Source organism: Hylobates moloch, unplaced genomic scaffold (genome assembly GCF_009828535.3).
Source record: "Hylobates moloch isolate HMO894 unplaced genomic scaffold, HMol_V3 SCAFFOLD_10, whole genome shotgun sequence".
Lineage (NCBI taxonomy): Eukaryota > Metazoa > Chordata > Mammalia > Primates > Hylobatidae > Hylobates > Hylobates moloch.
In genome coordinates this window covers 5092443-5098447 of record NW_026652285.1, presented here as the reverse complement: position 1 = coordinate 5098447, position 6005 = coordinate 5092443, and the positions used below count along the sequence as shown (strand labels likewise).

Here is a 6005-nt window from a genome sequence, read left to right as displayed (position 1 = left end):
TGTTGCTTTGAGTTCAATAAACTGTTAAGTTATTATTATTATTTTATTTATTTTTTTGAGATGGAGTTTTTTACTTGTCACCCAGGTTAAGAGTGCAATGGCATGATCTCGGCTCACTGCAATCTCCACCTCCTAGGTTCAAGCGATTCTCCTGCCTCAGCCTCCCGAGTAGCTGGGATTACAGGCGCCCGCCACCACGCCCGGCTAATTTTTTGTATTTTTAGTAGAGATGGGGTTTCACTGTGTTAGCCAGGATGGTCTCGATCTCCTGACCTCGTGATCCGCCTGCCTCTGCCTCCCAAAGTGCTGGGATTACAGACGTAAGCCACCGCGCCTGGCCTAAAGTGTTAAATTATTAAGCGTGTATTTGTACCCTAGATGATGTGAGCCATCAATCTAGTTTTGGCATCATCCTCATCCTGGTGTGTTCCAATTTCTTAAGTGGAATGAAAAGAGCACTGAGGGCCAGGCGCGGTGGCTTATGGCTGTAATCCCAGCACTTTGGGAGGCCGAGGTGGGCGGATCACCAGAGGTCAGGAGTTCAAGATCAGCCTGACCAACATGGTGAAACCCCATCTCTACTAAAACAACAAAAATTAGCCAGGCGTGGTGGCAGGCGCCTGTAATCCCAGCTACTCGGGAGGCTGAGGCAAGAGAATTGCTTGAACCTGGGAGGCAGAGGTTGCAGTGAGCCGAGATCAAGCCATTGAAAAGCACTGAGAAATACGTCTGGGTAATTAATGGCTGTATGAATTATCTGAAAAAATAACAAAAGTTACTTATATTATATGAGTCTGTGCAGAAAAAAAGAAAAAAAAAATTCTTATCACACAATGCGATTTCTTTTGAATCCTTGGGAGCGGTAGCTAGAGCGAACCGATTCGTAAGAGAATTCAGTCAGAGCGTACAGAAGCAGGTGGTGACGTCACTATAAGAGGCGGGCATATGTAGATAGGGGCGCAGTGATTGCCGGTTCTAGTGCGTTCTTCGCGCGGAAGAATTTTCTAGCGAATACCAAAGAAGGTGTAGTCTGAGATATGTCATACGAAGAAGCGGTAGTTTCGAAGCGATGCCTAAAAACAACTCATAATACAATTTGCCATGACTAAGTAGTGTGTTGAGGATGATGGTGAGGTAGCAGCAACGATGAGTGACTTACATTTGGTTATCGGTGGAAATGCCATGATTTTGGAAGTGATGTTTTTCGAAGGTTGAGGTTTATTTGGGGTTTGGGGTGCGTTTATTGTGGTTTCCCCGGGTCTGGAAGATTGGGTTGTGTAAGTTGTAATGGGGGGAGCTACGTTCGCCTTTTTCTCGGCTTGAGCTGATTTGAGAGGTGGTTTGCGTGTGTTTATTTTTAGCGTCGTTGTGGTGGCATGGGTTTAGCTTTCGGAGTTGTGGTTATTTAGGTGTTTGCGTAGTATTTTATTTGCTACCCGTTTGTAGAAAGGGTAGGAAAATAAGCCAAAGCCAGACTGGCGTGGTGATACGCACCTGTGCTAGCTACTCGGGAGACTGAGGTGGGAAAATCATTTGATCCCAGATGGAGACTTTAATGAGCCAATATTGTACCACTGCACTCCTTGTCTGAGCGATAGAGACCCTATCTCAATAAAAAAGAAGAAAAAAAAAATTCTTGGGTCTTCAGGTGGGAAGTTAAGTACCTCATCCTTTGTAGTTCAGTTTTCCTGTGCAGATAAATTTACCAGTTTGCTACGTTAGCCTTTTGTTGTGGTGGGATGAATTGCTGAGGGTGGCTCAAGCCTGTAAAACCAGCACTTTGGGAGGCCGAGGTGGGTGGATCACTTGAAGTCAGGAGTTTGAGACCAGCCTGGCCAACGTGATGAAACCCTGTCTCTACTAAAAATGCAAAAAATTAGCCAGGCATGGTGGCGCACATCTGTAATCTCAGCTACTTTGGAGGCTGAAGCAGGAGAATCGCTTGAACCCAGGAGGCAGAGGTTGCAGTGAGCCGAAATCACACCACTGCACTCCAGCCCGGGTGACAGAGTGAGACTGTCTCAAAAAAAAAAAAAAAAAAAGCCGGTGCACAGGTGGTACACACTGGTACAGGTGGTGCATGCCTGTAATCCCAGCTACTTGGGAGGCTGAGGCATGAGAAGTGTTACCACCCAAGGGGTTCACCTTGCCTGCTGCCTAGACAGAGCCAATTCATCAAGACAGGGGAACTGCAATAGAGAAAGAGTAATTCACGCAGAGCCAGCTGTGCGGGAGACCGGAGTTTTATTATTACTCAAATCAGTCTCGTGGAGCATTCGAGGAACAGAGTTTTTAAGGATAACTTGGTGAGTGAAGGGAAGCCAATGAGCCAGGAGTGCTAATTGGTCAGGGAAGAAATCATAGGGAAGAATCATAAGAAATCAAAGCTGTCTTCTTGTGCTGAGTCAGTTCCTAGGTGGGGACCACAAGATCAGATGAGCCAGTTTATTGATCTGGGTGGTGCCAGCTGATCCATAAAGTGCAAGGTCTGCAAAATATATCAAGCACTAATCTTAGGAGTTTAGGATGGGTCAGAATCTTGTAGCATCCAGCTGCATGACTCCTAAACCATAACTTCTAATCTTGTGGCTAATGTTAGTCCTATGAAGGCAATCTAGTCCCCAGAGAAGAAGGAGGTCTGCTTTGGGAAAAGGCTGTTACCATCTTTGTTTAAACTATAAACTAAGTTTCTCTCAAAGTTAGTTCAGCCTACACCCAGGAATGAACAAGGACAGCCTGGAAGTTGGAAGCAAGATGGAGTCAGTTAAGTTAGATCTCTTTCACTGTCTCAGTCATAATTTTGCAAAGGCTGTTTCAATTGCTTGAACCCGGGAGGCAGAGGCTGCAGTGAGCCGAGATTGCACAACTGCACTCTAACTTGGGTGACAGAGCAAGACTCTGTCTTAGAAAAAAAAAAAAAAGCATTTCCCATATTGTCCAGACAAAATTATAATATACACATGACAAAGACACAAACACCAGCTATTCCCCTCAGTATCTGAGTTTTAACCTGGCAAAAGAGACAAGAGGTTCCCTCTGAGTGAGGCCTGCTGAGCTTCTGCTAGTGATTCCTTCAGGATTCCACCCCCAACACACAGACAAAACAAGAACAGGCACAAGCCCTCACAAATCAGAATTCTAAAACCAGATTTGGGCCCAGCATGGTGGCTCATGCCTGTAATTCTAGCACTTTGGGAGGCTGAGGTAGGAGGATCACTTGAGCCCACGAGTTCAAGATCAGCCTGGGCAACATAGTGAGACCTCATCTCTATTTTTTAAAAATAATAATAAATAAATAAAAATAAAACCAGATTTGGCCAGCATAGGGGCTCACACCTATAATCCCAGAACTGTGGGAGCCTGAGGCAGGAGGATTGTTTGAGGCCAGGAGTTGAAGACCAGCCTGGGCAATGTAGCAAGATCCCACCTCTAAAAACATTAAAATAAATAAATAAAACCCAATTTTCTTTTTTTTTTTTTTTCCCTCTTTTTTGAGATGGGAGTTTTGCTCAGTCACCCAGGCTGGAGTGCAATGGCATGATCTCGGCTCACTGCAACCTCCACCTCCCAGGTTCAGTGATTCTTGTGCCTCAGCCTCTTGAGTAGCTGGGACTACAGGTGCTTGACACCATGCCCGGCCAATTTTTTTCTCTTTTCTTTTTTTGAGGCAGAGTCCCTCTGTTGCCTATGCTGGAGTGCAGTGGTGTGATCTTGGCTCACTGCAACCTCCGCCTCCCAGGTTCAAGCGATTCTCCTGCCTCAGCCTCCTGAATAGCTGGGATTACAGGTGCCCACCACCACGCCTGGCTAATTTTTGTAGTTTTAGTAGAGATGGGGTTTCACCATGTTGGTCAGGCTGGTCTCAAACTCCTGACCTCGTGATCCACCCCCACCACCACCACCCTCCCAAAGTGTTGGGATTACAGGCGTGAGCCACTGCGCCCAGCCTTTTTGTTTTTGTTTTGTTTTGTTTTTTTTGAGACAGAGTCTTGCTCTGTTGCTCAGGCTGGAGTGCAGTGGCATGATCTCGGCTCACTGCAACCTCCACCTTTCAGGTTCAAGCAATTGTCCTGTCTCAGCCTCCTGAGTAGCTGGGACTACAGGTGCCCGCCACCACACCCGGCTAATTTTTGTATTTTTAATACAGATGGGGATTTCACCATATCAGTCAAGCTGGTCTTGAACTCCTGACCTCAGGTAATCCACCTGCCTTGGCCTCCCAAAGTGTTGGGATTACAGGCGTAAGCCACTGTGCCCGGCTGCCTGGCTAATTTTCGTATTTTTTGTAGAGACAGCATTTCGCCGTGTTGCCCAGGCTGGTCTCAAACTCGTGACCTCAGACGATCCACCTACCTCAGCCTCTCAAAGTGCTAGGCTTACAGGTGTGAGCCATCGCGCCCAACCAAAACCAGGTTTCTGAACTGAGACCCAAAGGGCCCAGGAGTACTTCCCCAAAGTAGTGCCCTTTAATAGGACCCTCGAAGAGTTTACAGGGCCTCTGAGGAGGCCAACAGATCAGGAGAAGGGAAAGGGAATATGGATTATGCTTGGGAATAATCATCAGAGATGTCTTCCAGAATCAGAAACCATTTCTCTGCTGCAAGCCAGCTTATGCGCCAAAGGTCGGCAATGCCCCTGCCTACAAGGGAGGTGCCAGACATGGCCCCTGGCTTAAAGGAGGGCTCGTCTCGGGGTGCCGAAATGTCAGGGTGTTCCAGGACAGAATGAGGTCCGGCTGCTTGTTCTCACAGTCCAATAATGAGATCCAGACTGGGAAAGAAGGGAGTTTATTGGCCAGGTTCGGTGGCTCACTTCTGTAATCCCAGCACTTTGGGAGGCCGAGGCAGGCGGATCACCTGAGGTCAGGAGTTTGAGACCAGCTTGGCCAACATTGTGAAACCCCATCTCTACTAAAAATACAAACATTAGTCTCTGGGTGCGGTGGCTTATGCCTGTAATCCCAGCACTTTGGGAGGCAGAGGCGGGTGCATCATGAGGTCAAGAGATCAAGACCATCCTGGCCAACATGGTGAGAACCCATCTGTACTAAAAATGCAAAAATTAGCTGGGCATTGTGATGCATGCCTGTAGGCCTAGCTACTTGGGAGGCTGAGGCAGGAGAATCGCTTGAACCCAGGAGGTGGAGGTTGTAGTGAGCTGAGATTGCACCCTTGCACTCCAGCCTGGCGACAGAGCGAGACTCCTCAAAAAAAAAGAAAGAAAAAATTAGCTGGACGTGGTGGCAGGCGCCTGTAATCCCAGCTACTCAGGAAACTGAGGCAGGAGAATCGTTTGAACCCGGGAGGCGGAGATTGCAGTGAGCTGAGATCGTGCCACTGCACTGCAGCCTGGGCGACAAAGCGAGACTCTGTCTCAAAAAAAAAAAAAAAAAGTTCAAGTTTTTTTTTTTTTTTTTTCCCCAAAGCTTATGTACATTGAAGGTCCATACCTATATGCGGGAGTGCACCTACAAGGTGGAATGTTTCATTCAATCTATATCTAATCTTTAACTAGGATCTAGGGTCTGGAAAGCTTTCTCTAGAGTCTTGGAAAGTTTCTTAATCTTAAGTGGTCCTTGGTACAAGGTGTATGTGTAAAAATGCTATTATTATTTGATAGACTTTAGGGCCTGAGAAAGGCCAGGTGGTGTCTTAATGGGTTTGTTTTTGCATTCCAGCCCCTGTAGTACTCAGGCACCAGTTTCTCCAATTCTTTTTATTTTATTTTTTTGAGATGGAGTCTCACTCTGTCGCCCAGGCTGGAGTGCAGTGGCACTCTCAGCTCACTGCAAGCTCCACCTCCTGGGTTCTCGCCATTCTCCCACCTCAGTCTCCCGAGTAGCTGGGACTACAGGCACCCGCCACCATGCCTGGCTAATTTTTTGTATTTTTAGTAGGGACAGGGTTTCACCATTCACAGGATGGTAACAATCTCCTGACCTTGTGATCCGCCTGCCTCGGCCTCCCAGAGTGCTGGGATTATAGGCATGAGCCACCGTGCCCGGC

The 6005-nt window shown here is 47.2% G+C and overlaps 1 protein-coding gene across 4 annotated transcripts in view; it reads left to right on the top strand.

The window, feature by feature from the left end:
* Nucleotides 1-6005, top strand: part of TEX14 (testis expressed 14, intercellular bridge forming factor) — a 129334-nt gene that overhangs the window by 24011 nt on the left and 99318 nt on the right. The window lies entirely within an intron of this gene.